The sequence below is a fragment of the Oenanthe melanoleuca genome, chromosome 2 (assembly GCF_029582105.1).
Source record: "Oenanthe melanoleuca isolate GR-GAL-2019-014 chromosome 2, OMel1.0, whole genome shotgun sequence".
In the NCBI taxonomy this organism is placed as follows: domain Eukaryota; kingdom Metazoa; phylum Chordata; class Aves; order Passeriformes; family Muscicapidae; genus Oenanthe; species Oenanthe melanoleuca.
This window is the reverse complement of record NC_079335.1, coordinates 70264722-70279034: the sequence shown is the minus strand read 5'-3', so window position 1 is coordinate 70279034 and position 14313 is coordinate 70264722. Positions and strand designations below refer to the sequence as shown.

Genomic DNA, 14313 nt, shown 5'->3' with positions numbered 1-14313 from the left:
ATTTATTTAATTTATATTTATATTTATATTTATATTTATATTTATATTTATATTTATATTTATATTTATATTTATATTTATATTTATATTTATATTTATATTTATATTTATATTTATATTTTTAATTTATATTTGTGTGTGTGGGTGTGTGTGTGCTCTCTACCCAAATTCCACTCGTACTGCTGGGTGTTGTAATAACACAGGAATTCAATATTAATGATTAGGGACAAGGAGACAGAGAGGAGCAACTAATGGATTGCTAATATGTACCCTGGCTTAGTTTGAAGAGGTGTCTTGGGGCTAATATCAAAAAACCTGGAAACTTAGACTATATAAGAAAGTTGTGTAAGGCAGCAGAATATATTACCATCCAAAGTAGAGGGAAAAAAGCAAATATTTTTATTATGTATTAATTTAAAAGTCTGTGAATATTTATTCAAATTTAATAGCCCTTATGTCTCAGGTTTGTAACTTTACACCATTTCAGTCTAAATTCTGGTCTATGTAAGAGACCAGAGTTATTATTTCTACCCCTCAAACTTTATAACTAGATTTCTTCAAGGCATTCTTCATTCTCACTCCTATCTTCCTCTTCATTTTGAAAGTATCAGCTCAGGGAATTGGCTGAAAGATAGAAAAACAGACACATAAAAATTTTTTGACTGATGTTATTCTTTGTAAAATATTATTTTTTTCCTGGAGGAAATAAAAAGGTGAATCAGGAAATGGATGGCATTTTCAGATCACATGAATCAGTACCCAAGAATTCATCATTTTCACCAAATACATAACTACTTTTAGAGACTTGAAATTAGATGGCCCTTTTTTAGAACTCATATAATAACTTCTTTATCTGTCAGAGACTTTAATGGAAAGAAAGCAGCAATTACTAAAAATCAGGTCACAGATTTATGAAATTAAGTGCACGTTTATTTATATAGCTGGGTTGAAAATATCTTATGCATTCATAAAATAAACCATTCTGTTTCATAAAGAGCCTTAATAATAGAAATGCCATGAGAACTATTACTTTATTATCTTTTGATCACAAATGGTAAATATAAACCCATCAGAAGAATGTATAGGTCTCAAAAGCCAAGTTTTAGACTCTCATCTAGCTTTTCCTAATTCATAGATATTATGGAGACCAGTCAGCTTAACCTTTAAATAGAGAACTTAATGTGTGACAGTAAGTTAATGGAAAACAACAAAGTTTGCAACTATTGGCATTTACTTCCCTATTTGCTAGGACAATTAAAGTGATGCTCAGTCTGACATTGCCTACTGGGCATTACATAGCTACAGCCTTTCCTGGCCTTTTTAACAGTACTTCCCTTCCAGGCCCATCTAAGGATGAGGATGGCAAACTGAAATCCTCCAGGTCATCTGTTCTCCTGGGATGAAGATGTCATTCCTATTGTTACACATAACAACATCACAAGTCCCTGGTATTTAAATGTTTCAGACTGGTGATGATCCAGCCTTGAAAAATGATGTAGGCAGGAATGTTAAGGGCTTGCTCAACTCAAATGTAGCAGGGCAAATACTTTCCTGAATCTCAGTGGGAAAGAAGAAAGAAACAGTAATGTAGATCTGATGATTAGGTATTTCAGCAGTGTTATGTAAGTCAGGTAAATTCAAAACACCAGACTGCACAACTTTCTGTTCTTAATAATTGATTCAGGAAAGGGTGTTTGTTTGTATGCACCATTCTCCTGCCTGGTCTGCTCTGGAAAGGCTCTGGTCACCAGAAGGGCTTCTCCTCAGTAATAACTGATGTGGTTAGGAAACACAAAAGTGGGCAATTAACTGTGAGACTTCAAAGTTTTCCTCTGCCCGTTTCTCATGAATTAAACAAAAAATGACTAATGTTTTCAATGGTCTGGAAAAAGCAACATGCAGTGGTAATAGACTTTGAACTCTGTGATCATGAAGAAAGCAAAGTCCTTTCCCTGTGATGGAAGCATAACTCAAGGTTCAGTTTTACTGAAATTAATTTCTTCCTTTTCTGTTTCCTTTTTCTTTTTAACTCTACTTAAACTTTTAATTTACTGTTTCTGACTTTGTTTTTCTAAAGGGTGAGAGAGATGCTTACTATCCAAGGTGCTTTTGATGGGTAGTGTGGAGACAGGCCTTCCCTTACACTGTGACTTTCCCACCTAAACAGATGGAAATCCACCCCCTTCCCTGCTTTCTAACACTCCTTATATCCTGCCACCGCAGGAACAAGCTGAAATCTGGCTTCCCACCAAACTGGCCAAAAGCCTGAAGGTGCTGTGCAGCCTTTCCTCTTCCAACTGCAGTACCTTTACTGCTTCCACATGCTGCCATCCCTTAATATGCTGAGCTCTATTTTGTTGGAAGGAGAGATCAAAAATTACTAACAGGGAGAAATACAATGTCAGGAAAATATGAGGGAGAGGAGGAGGAGGAGCTCAATACTGGAAAAGGTGGATGCAATCGACTTGGTCTTCTAAGAGTTTTTTTTTTTTTTTTTCCCCCTTCCTTTGGCTTTGGCTGCTTTCTCCCTTGCCCTTATCATAATATTCCTAGATTCTATTAGAATATCCTTATTTATTTTGGATATAGTAACACACTGAAGCTTAGCCTAGGATTGAGACACAACTGTGCAGCTCGTGAAGAAACAAAAAACCCTCAGTGCCTACTTGCAAGGGAACGTCTGGGGATTGCATCACCTAAAATTGCTGGGCTCGCTCATTCATCAAGTTTAACTCTATAATTTAGACATAGCATAGAGTTACATGTAACGTTAAAAATGTTACATTTTGTACCCTTATTTCAAACATAGTTAACTTCACAGGCACTTTCAGACATCTTTGCCCTTGAACTTTTAAAATAAAATTAAATGAAATTAAGCACTGACATCATGATTTTTCTTCCAAGAAACTGGCACAGAACTATAAAGCCCATGACTTGAATGCTCTGTGGGTGATATACAGTCAACATGATTCCAGTGGAATTTTTCTTAGAATGTAGTGCATGTCATGAACACAGTATGATATAAAGATAGAAATGTGGTGAGTTTATTTTAACTTATATGCCTATTGTTTTGCAGCCAAACTGCAGAGGAATTTTTAGAGGCTAAAATGTACATCACTCAAGGTGCTAGAATTTTGATAGGTTTTTTGCTGGCAGTTGGTTTTGGATACAGGGTGCTTACTTTTCACAGATAAAGTAGGGATATTTTTTTTTTTTTAAACAGCAGTTGGAGAAAACAGATATACCTCCTGTTTGAAAAGAAAGTCTGAATGTATTGTAATAGGTGGAGGTACATAAAAAGTGTAGGACTTGGTGGTCTGAAGATATGACTTCATATCTTGGAGTGTTAACCCTCCAAGGAAGTTAACAGTGTGGATATGTGGATCATCTTATATCTGCACTTACTTTGATGGCAACTTTTAGATGTAAAATGAAATCTTATACTTTCTGTACAAGTATTTTCTAGACCAGAGGGAAATCACACGAGAAAGTGACCCCAGGCATTACAGTAATTACAGTAGTGGCTTCTCTAAACTCTATTGTTATAAATAAGGAAACATCATTGACTGTCAGGGTTACATGACTTTATGGAAAAAAAATGTTTGCATTTAGTATTTGGGTTATTTTTTTCTAATACCAACAAGTAATCAGAAAAAATGTCTCAAATTCCAGGACTTCATTTTAATTATAATTTCAAACTTTTGTTAGCGTTTCTACTTGAACAAGTTAATTTTATATCCTAGCCAAAGTAAAAACCTCCCTTGCGCTGGAAGTTTAAGGTAATTTGGATTTGCAACATTTGGCTTGCTGATAAGTTTTGATGCTAGTTGTTTTAATTAGCTAATTTTTATAGGATTAACCATGGATGAATTCCATGGTTTTGTTTGTTTTAATAAACTCTTACTGCTTTTCGTCTTCTGAATAGAGGTCTTGCTGTGAACAACGAAAGTCAGTTTCTGCTGCAGTTTGTAGTAGAAATGCGCAAATGCTGTAATAAAAGAAAAAAACCCAACTCTGATGGAATTAATTGCAATGAACATACGAACGAGAATAACCTCCTGGTTTAATACAGGTGAGCTGACAAAATACAAAGGCATGCGCCGGAAACCTGGTGAGCGCGAAAATGCGAACGCACGTACCTGGGGAGATGCCTGCGCGCCCCGGCCCCGCAGTGCCACGTCTCACTGTCCCACGCACGCCCCGGGACCTCCACGGGGGACTCTCCCAGGGCCTGGAAATGAACTTTTGGGGCTGACACGTCGATCGTGCTGGGGGGGGAGGGAGGGGACTGGAGGGGGCGGAGAGGGACTCGCCGGAGCTCTTACGTGGCGGCAGAAATAGCACCGCGCTGGGGCCGGGGCTGGTGCGGGGCTGCTGTTGCCTACGCGTCTCCTCGCCGGACCCCGGGGCGGGACACTGAGGCTGCCTGGCCGGCTGTGGCACGGCGGCAGAGCGGTGCGGGGAGCGGGGGGCGCGCAGCTGGGGAGCTCCCGGGGCGCTCCCGTGCCCATTCCATCCCGGGGCAGTGGCTGGTGCCCAGCTCTCCTTCGCCTTCTCTATCTGCTGCTCCCCGGTTTTGGTACATTGCCCGGCCCCGGAGCCCCGCGGAGCCCCTGCGGACCCGGCACCGGCGGCGCTGCCCGTGTCCCACCGCCCCACTCCCTCCTGCTGCCGCTGGCTGCAGCTTCCCAGGATTTGTTGTGCTTGGTTGTACTGGCGCTGAGGCTCCCCTGCTCAGATCTGATGGTAAAGGAGCAGCCTCAGGTCATGTTTTTGTGAGCTGCGGTGATTAAGGAATAAAAGGAAATAAAAATAAAAAACCCAAACCCCAAGGACAAATATCTCAACCAGTTGCAACTTCTCAGCTGGCCCGGAGGGGGGAGAGCGGGGGAGGGCAGGGAGTAATGCGAGATCGCCCCAGCCCGGGGCAGCGCCGGCTGCGGGACGAGCCGTGCCGTGCCGAGCCGTGCCGAGCCGTGCCGTGTCCCGCACCGCACCGCCGGGGCCGGGCGGCCGCGCTGCTCCGCCCCCGCGGCGGGGCGCTGGGTCCGGCCGCCGGGCGAGGCGCGCAGCTGCCGCGCCGCAAACTTGGAGCGGGCGAGCGAGCGGGGAGCGGGCGGCTCTGCGGGGCCATGGAAGCGTGAGCGGGGAGCGGGCACCAGCGCGGCGGGGAGCCCCGCCCGCCCGCCCGCCTGCGGCGAGCAGCCCTCGGCGCCTCCAGGTAACCCGCCGCCCCTCTCCCCTCCCCGCCGGCTGGGGCTGCGGGCATGGCGCGGTCCCTCCGCCCCGTCCGTGACCGTGCCGCCTCTCGGCGCTCCGCGGCGCTGCGCCCCGGGGTAGCGGGGGCTCGGGGCCGGGGCCGGGCGGGAGCGGCGCGGGGAGCCGGCAGGGGGAGCCGGCAGCGAGGCGGAGCGGAGCGCCGCTGTGCCGGGCTCCGGTGCCGGGAGCGCTGCCGGCGCTCCGAGCCCGTCTCGGGCATTGGCCGGCCCCACCTCCGAAAGTCCACCGAGCCTTTCAGAACGGGCCGCCCTTCTCCCCGAAGACGGTGCTGTTTGCACACGGACAGGGAGCCGCATCTCCAGAGGGGCTGGAAGCGGACCGCGGGCGCTCCGGCAGCGGGACCCCCGCGCCGCTCTCGCCCTCGGGGTCGCGGCCGGGGGAGCGCGGTCTCGCCCAGCAGAGTGAGGTGCGTTGCTGTCGCCGAGCCCCGGCTGCCTGGCTCTGGAACGATTCGGAGGGTTTTGGCACACTTCAGCACGTGAAGTTTGCTCAGGCTCATCTTCTGGTGAGAGTAGAAGTGGCGTGAAAGGCACCGGCAGTTGGCTAAGAAACGTGTGTTTTCTGTGGGATGTTCGCGTACTATGATCTGAATGCTCGATGTGCTTTTATTCTCGCTGTTTTATTTGACTGGACTGTCTTTGCTCTGTGGCGTGTCTGCATTTCGGCACTTTCTGAAATGGGGAGTTAGAGTTCAGCATTCCGCAACGATGCAGATGGAAACACCTCAGTCAGTTGTGTAGTCTGTCGTTCTGTGAGGATTGCTTACCAGATAAATGACAACTGTTAGAGTTTGTTGTATCATTCCAGACGCTGAGCGTGCATTGTAGATTGACACAACGATAATCTGTCCGGGATTATTCCTGGGGGGCAGCTGGAGTGGGGGGAGCTGTCAGTGCATCTGCTCCTTCAGCAGACCGGACTATTGGCAGGAGAGGTCTGTGTGTGCAGGCACACACAGCCTTGTGAAGATGTTTAGAATTTGCAGGATTATAGTTGTGAAAAACATCCTAAAACTGAAATATGTTGTTAAAGTTATAGCATGTTCCAGGAGCCCTAAGGTGATGTGTCTGAAGGTCTTACTTTCTGAAAGCTGATTAACCACTCTTGGTTTGAATTTTGGTGTAAAACCCAGACGTGATGCTAACCCAGCTAGAGTGATGTAAAGTAGATTTCTTTTTCATAGTGGAAATTACACTCAAATCTTATTTCTAGGAGTTTGAGTATTTCCTTTTTGTTATACAAGGCTGAGCCTGTTCAGTAAAGTTTGACCTAAAATTGTTGAACTTGCTGATGTCATACATATAACACATAGTCAATCAAAAGTGTATTGCTGCCTTGAGGTATGGCCCTGGGTACTTAGCTTAGTATAGTTAAAGACATTGGTAGATTTCTGGATTTTGTGCAGTGTTCCCACCTTCCTCTCCAGCAGCTACCAATAATGTAACTTTATTACATTTACTAATGAATTCACCTCATTTTCTCATTTTAATGCTGAACAGCTGTGAGGAGTCCTGCTGAGAGTTAAGGTTTTGCTCTGGAGTGTGGCAGTTTACTTCTCTGTTCGAGAGGTTGTTTTGAACTAAGTAGCGTAAACACTGGTTTCTGAGTTGTACTACTTATTCCTTGGGATGTTGTAACAGATTTGTTTTGGTTGACAAAACTGAGGGCATTAATATCTGAAGTGTCTCATTTCTTTTAATCTTTAACTAGTGCTGTTTTCATAAAATACTTACAGGTAGTAGGAGTGCCTGTGCACTTTGTAATGATCCATAAACATGGTTGTAGCAGGTTTGTTGTATTCATTTCCTGCTGGGCAGAGATGCAGAGTGTGGTAACTGTGTACTGCTGCTGTTTTCAGAAGGAAGAGTTGTGTGGTCGTTTTTTTTTCACTTTCTTTTCCCCCAGCTACTTAGGGAAACCACGTGGATTCTGACTTGTGTTGATATAGTCTTGTACAAATACAGGATTTTCAATGAATGAAGTTCATTACTTTTCAGGGAGTAACTGTACACTACAATCTGTGAACTGCAGAAAACCAGCATTATTCTCCTGCAAATTCTGGCTTTTGTGTTAGAAGTTGCATGCAGTAATTCAGCCAAGGGAGCAGCTGAGCTCCTGGGGTGAGCAGGAGCAGAGAGACCCGTTTCTGCCCTCTGGTCTGCAGCAGCTTTATCAGCAGTGTTGGCTCGGTCTGATTTCTGTGCTGTGGGACACGTAAGTGGATTGCTGATACTCCTATCAGTTGATAGTAGGTGTGTACTACCAGTACTATCTGTTGATAGTGGGAGGAGGGTGTGTGAAATCTGATACTGTGCTACTTCTTGTAAAGCAGTATCTAGTAATTGGTTAGTATGTTGCGGTGACCGACTTCTGAACAGCAGTGAAATACGATTTAGCTTTAGATTTAACATCTGGTTTATAAAATTTTGATATGCTCTTGATGTTTGGTAATGTGTGTTTTGAAGTTACTATGGCTCCTGAGATGAATTGCTATTGTTATGGCCATAATTATAGGAAGCAGCACCGAGGAGCTTCTCCTTTTCCATAATATCATTTTATGGAAATGTTTAATGGGAATTCTTGTCAATGCAGAGTTCTCCAAATTATTGTTAATCAGTCAGTTTCTCTTTATTACCACGCTTTTATCCTCTCCGGCATGTGTGTGCATTCCGATTTGGAAACAGTGTTAAGTTGCAGCCTCTGCGTTTGTTCTCTCCTAATGCGTTTTGCAAAGCTGTAGCTGCTTCAAAAGAACGAGTTCTTGGGGTTTTTTGTTTTGTTATTTTGTTCTCTTTTTGCCGAACGCTATAAACATTTTTCAAACTGACCCTTTTGAGGTATGTTTGCCAACTAGTGGCGGTAGGCTGGATTTAATTTCCAGGCTGCAGCATTGCAGCTGTGACCCGTGAAAGGCAGGTGGCACTCTGCTATCTGCAGTTCTTACAGACACCTGGGGGATGCCACAGCCCGAGCTGGGCACTTCAGGTATGGTCTGCTCTTAAATCTCTTCTTGCTAAAACGGCAGATTGTTTCCAAAAAAAGAGAAAAGGTTGGGGCTTTTATTTTAGTTTTCTTGATAAATGTGTCCTATGGTTTATTTAAGAAATTTGCCAGTTTACATCTAACTATAGCACAGTTGCTTAACATTTGTCAGGAAGGTAGCAAATGTAAACCAAGTTAATGATCCTCAACTTGCAGTCTAATTAAGTGTCCTCTTGATTTTTTTGCTAGAATGTATATTCCAAAGTACAAAGCATGCAAATCTTTTGTCACTTAGTGGATTTGATCACGCATTTATTCTCAAATTTGTGTTTTCCCTGGGGAACTTTGATGCAATCCAGTTGTCTGCTGTGTAGTATCAACTCTTTATCTCCATTCATAAACATATTAGTAAAATTAATCTCTGTTTGGGGAGATTGATTTTGGAATTTCCTACTGTCCCAGTATATATTAGAAAATCAGGCAACCCACAGAAAGCTGATGTTTATCAGTGATAGTAGCACAAAACTGGGGTTGATACATAGTCTGCACTGAGGCCTTTGCAGTGAAACTCTTGAGTTTAACTCAACTGTTGAAACTTATCTTTTCAAATATTATCTTTTCTTTGCCAACAGTTTGAAAGACTTGTTCAGAAAGTTTAAATGCTGTGTAGCATGTTAGCTGTGCTATCGTTTCCAGACTTATCTCCAATTAGCTTATCCGTGATATGAAATTGCTTGCACGGTACCCAGATAATACAGCTTTTCATTCCTTTTCCATTTTTTCTTTTTAAAATCTGAATAGATCCCTGAGTTCCAGTATATCTTAGAATTGTTGGATCTTAATTTCTGACAGAACTGTCAATCTTTTCATGGTTACCAACCTCAGTAATGGAGATTAGTTTCATTTAGGGGATGTTGATTGAGCAGCTCTGAATCTTTGGCATATAATATTCTGATTTTTTAATCCCTTGCTAGATGAATAGCAACATGCATTCATTTTGCAGTATTTATTTGGTTTAGAAGAAGCTCAGGAATTATAACTTTGAAAATACTGAAATGCAGCCTTTTCTTTCTCTGTAACACTGGGATATGTTCTTAGGCATTACTAAATATGTGTGATGAACAGATTAGACAATGTGTGATGGCTGCAGGGTTGGCTTGTAAATATGAATTGGGTGGGCTGAAGAAATGGGCTGTACTGTGAATTGTATTGATTTTCCCACTTCTTTTCCCCACCTCCCTCCAAATTTCAAAATTGAGCTGCTGTCTTAGGTGCTGTCCTCCTCTGAGTTGGTAGTCTAGTTGGAAACCTAGAATGCTGTTGAAATGTGCTTTCTTGTTAGACTTAGGTTTAACTGGGAATCAAGAATGCTTAATATAAAGTTATATAAGGCCTCTGTAGCCAGGGAGAGAATATTTTAATAATCCTGGGCCCTGTTGTTCTGACCCACAGCATCTTATTGCTGAGTCAGTCGTTTCTGTAACTGGTGAACTCTACAGACAAAGGCATGAGAATAAGTATTTGTTTGTAGTTTTAAAAGTTGTTAGGCAGTTCTTCACTGTGTTTTCTTCAGAATACAGTCTCTTGATAAATTCCTGTTGCCTTTTTCTTTCACTGTTTGTACATGTTTTTTCACCATCTGTGTCATTTCAGTGACCTGCTTTCACTGGAAGCCCACTAACATTTGCATTGGCAACCCTCCCCTAGTTATGAAGGACATCCTTGTGGGAGCATGGCTGAGGTGACCTTGTTGTGGGAGAAAATGTATGGGATGAAACTATTTCTGTTGACCTTGTACTTGATCGCTAAGTACTCGAGGAAAAACTCCTGGCCTTGCCAATTACAGGAAGATAGGCCATGTGTATTTCTTTGTGTCTCTCAGTGTCTGGCAAAGTTTTAGAGTTATTTTTAAGTTTTACAGAGTCATAGTCAAAGGTGAAAACTGAAAAGAAATTATCCACAGTCATTGGGTTATGTTACTTAACATGAGTTCAGTTGCTGATGGTCTCTTCTCTTGATAGTCTCACTTGCTTTCTTATTCTGAACTTGCAACAGGGATATATGGTTATTTTCTTAGTTTTTGTCATGTAAACTCTGTGTGTCTATAGTCCAGATTTTAGCTGCTTCTCATGCTCCAGTGCATGCTTTTCCTTGTTGCTTTTTAAACCTAAGCAATGATACTGAAATATCCAGAAGACAGTATGTACATGAAATTGTTACTACTGTCAGATATTATGTTACTCAATGCTCAAAACAGGACTCCTAGCTTAGCCAAAAGGTGGGACTTCAGCTTTGGATAGTTTTCTAATAGTGCTCTTCAAGGTGTATCAGCCTGGGGTAGGACAAGGGCCTGATGACTCCTGTGATCCTCATCAGTAGCTGTGATGCTGAAGTTGCTAAAGTTGATGTTGGTACTGATGTTGTTGTCTGCTGTGCTCGTTTTCTGACCCTGTAAATCCAAGTCCTGGCTCTCACTTGATAAAATACTTCAGAAAAGCCCAACCAAATAGAGAACCTCCCTAATTCCTGTCCACTATTAACAACTCTGTTTGTGACCTGAACACTGTGTATGCTGTGATTCCTGAAGGCAGGCAGATATAGATGGAGGATGCTGTGCCATCAGAGTCAGAGAATGAGTGCTGTTGTGTTTTGTTGTCCTCCTTGGAAATTGTGGGACTGTGTTAGTCCATTGCCTACTGGGTCCTTTTATTGTGCCAGCACAGCTATTCATTTGGAATCACAGTGTAAACAGTGTTAGGGAACTGATTATCTTAAAACTTTGCCTTTGTACCCATGGCCACCAATCCCAGTGAGGCCCCACAGGCACTGGTCTCAGTGTAAGTGCAGGTGTGCAATGACTATTGTCAGGTGGGGAAGGAGGGGAGAGGAGGGCTGGGTGTGCAGAATAGGATTCTGCTTGGTCCCTCAAACAACAATGGAATGTGTAGGATTTTGCCTTGGTGTTTTAGAGTGTATCCAGCTTTTCTTTATGTCAGCTTTGTAGCAGGCAGCAATCTCTCTTGTGGAGGCTGCAGATGGACTGAGGCACAGCTGTGTGCCTGTCTTCACCAGCCTAAACTCGCCTCCTGAGGAGTGAGGTACCTGAGAGGCAACGCCTCATTGCTCTGCCCTTGACTGTGTCACAAGTGGGGAAATTCAGGGTAATAACCTGTTAAACACCGAAGTTCAGTCTTCCAGAGCTTGTCAGCCAGGCCTTACTCTACTGAAAAATGATAATGGATTCTTATGCATGCTGTTGGAATTGATAGAAAGCCACAAAACCCTTCTACAGTTATGTGCCAGGAGCATGATTACATGTGTGCAGTTCTAGGGACACACAGGAGGTGAAGTTGGTGTTTGTGGGAAGGAAAACTTCTCTTGATATATATGGGTCTGAAAATGCTGCTACACTGGGCTTTGGAGACTTGTCTAACTGATGTAATTCTGTTGTAAGTCTTGATCAGAGTTTACAGACTTTCTTGAATTGCTGGATTTTCCAGTTTATCTTCTATTGCTTTCCTGAGTGTATAGTGTCAGACTCTACCTAAGCATTAGTTAAATCTTTAATATAGAAGGAAACTCAGTGAAGTGTGGGCACCGTTCTTTAATGGCAGTTAAAAAAAAAAGTGTAACTATCAACAACAGCAAAAACAGATCTGGGCTCTAGAGCTGGATTGCTGTTCTTTTGGTTGTTATCTATTGTTTTAAATTAAATTAATGGTCTAGGTGGAGAAACTTGATTTTTTTTCCTCTGGTATTCTTTCTTTAAGTGAGTTTGCAAGTAGCTTTGATTAGAAAATTCCATTTTTTGCTCACTTATCTATAACTGTCAGGGGAGATTGTTTTGCAAATTTATTTAATCTGAAGGCCAACGAGATCAGTATCAAATTTTGAAGAAAAATAATCTTGAACTAGAGGCAAACACTTGATTCTCACATTTAACTTGAGTCTTTATATTTTTCTCTCAAACCCATAATCATAAAGTGCTCTTAAAATAACTTGAGCAAACATGTTATTTTTCTTAGAGTACCCTTATGAACTCATTGCTGGCAATGGCTATCAGCCTCTTGGGAAAGGGACATATTGGTCTTTTTATAGTATAACTGTTGACAAAGCTTGTCCTTCAGCTTCACTTGTAGACCTGCTGTGTTGTAATTTTTTCTTTTTACTAGAAGGCTAAAAAAAGGACTAGTCCACTGTGGAGGCATAGCACTAATATTTTATTAAAAGGAAATATAAAACTTGTTTAACTGGAAATATAGGGAACTCCATTTGTTTGTGAGGAACAACTCATGTGCTTAACTTACCTTTCAGATTTACTGTGAATTCTGTATAACCAGACCTGATGCATAATTGCATGTGCTTGTTTGTTTTTGATTTAGCATTTCCCTTGAAAAAGTCATTTAAACAAGAGGTGTGGGGTTTTTTTCCTGCTACTCCCATCAACATTGATACTTTTTATAAGCCCCAAATTTCTAACAATGCCAACACTGAAAATTTTGAAATGTCATTCAAAATAAGCGAAGCAGTTGACACCAGGCCTGTTCCCAGCACACACTGATACCTTCAAAGATCTATCTGTAGCTGTGGATGTAGTCTAGAGAACCTGATTACAGATGAAACTTGAGGACTTAGAGGTTTCTAGTTTTAACCAGCTTCTTGCCAAGTTGGGTGCTTGTCTTCTCTTGCCACTTTTCTACATTGTGAAAAGTGTTGCTTTATGGCATTTGAGTACCTTGTCTCTCCCTTGAGTATTTGGGAAATAAAACTTTCTAAGCTTTATAAGAAATTTTGCACATATTGAATGTTCTTGCTTCCACATAAAAGCTTACTTTCTACAAATCAATCCTCATTTGAAGGATAGTGTTTCTGTGTTTGTATTAATATCTATAGATAGTTGGTAATTGGAATGACCAGTCTTCAAAAAACCTGTCTGCTCCTGAATATCATTCATGTTGTCTTTTAGGTATTTTAATGCCACTTTTCATTGCAAAACATTAAGAAGAGAAAACCCCACAGCCTTTGGCTTCATAATAGCATCTGGTTTTACTTCCATAATTGTATTACTTGTCCTAAAAACATTAAGGTTGTATGAACTGGGGTGCTCATAGAAGCCTTACTTTTGTGACTGAGTGGTAAGGATTTGAGTAAACAAGAGTTAGTATTATACTGTTCAGGTTTACATGTCATATTGTGATTGAAAGAAGTTTTGAATTGCTCTGTCATGCAGCCAACTAGGGAGAAAGTGATGAGCAGAAGATAATCTCTTCAGCCTTAGCAGTGGCAACTGGTATATAAACTAGTAGTTTCTTCTTCTGAAATATTTCATTTGGCTTTTTTTTTGCAGCAATAGTTCCCAAGATTCACCATTTAAACAGCATTTGGGCTTACAACTGTAGTCTTTATTTTGCAACATGTGGAATATGTAAAATTTTCTTAAGAAAGAATGTTCATTGATGTTTCATCTTTGTATACTTTTAAGCCTAAACAACAAGAAGGGAGATTTAATCCATGAAGCAGAGAGTAGCTAACAAGCAAACTTTAAGTTATGTCCAGGTGTTAGAGGAACAAATTACTTGTTGGTAGAGTTGCCTTGTTAAGGTGTAGGGCTTGACATCCTTCTCAGACCTAGGGGGGAGGTTAATCAAACTTGGGACAAAGGATGTTCACGATTGATAGTGAACACACAGAATGTAGAATTTAAGGGACATGAAGACATCTGGAAGAACTCTCAAGACAATGAAGAAACTAACAAAACCAACTCAGCATCTGTGCTGAAATCATCCCTGTCTGGGTAAAAGGTAATTCTGGCAGGGGCAGACTGCAGCCACCAACTCACAGACCAATGACCCGAGAAACCCAGTGACTCCAAAGAAGAGAAACACTGAGCATGGGACTAATTAGCATGGGAAGCAAGATAATAATTTACCGACAGAAGATAAAATACTAATTAATAAGAGAACTATGTAACTTGTAGCCAATGAACACTAATTCCTTCGTTTGCTAAAATGTATAAATAGTAAAAAAGTTTTGATAGTTGGCATGCTTGAT

At 41.9% G+C, this 14313-nt stretch overlaps 1 protein-coding gene and 1 non-coding gene across 7 annotated transcripts in view; one reads left to right on the top strand and one right to left on the bottom strand.

Annotated features, from left to right (window-relative positions):
- SEMA5A (semaphorin 5A) overlaps positions 1–14313 on the top strand; it is a 356553-nt gene that overhangs the window by 42196 nt on the left and 300044 nt on the right. For 2 of the 6 annotated variants that reach the window (XM_056483466.1, XM_056483462.1), the window contains exon 1: positions 4997–5221. The exons of 2 other annotated variants lie outside the window; for them this stretch is intronic. The gene's annotated coding sequence lies outside the window, so the exon portion shown is untranslated. Of the gene's footprint in view, positions 1–4996; positions 5222–5402; positions 5687–14313 lie in introns of those variants that run through there. 2 more of the 6 variants (XM_056483460.1, XM_056483461.1) reach the window with 2 other exon arrangements.
- On the bottom strand, positions 713–781 carry LOC130250458 (small nucleolar RNA SNORD123). Its single transcript, XR_008839985.1, has one exon. It is a non-coding gene; the product is annotated as a small nucleolar RNA SNORD123 (small nucleolar RNA).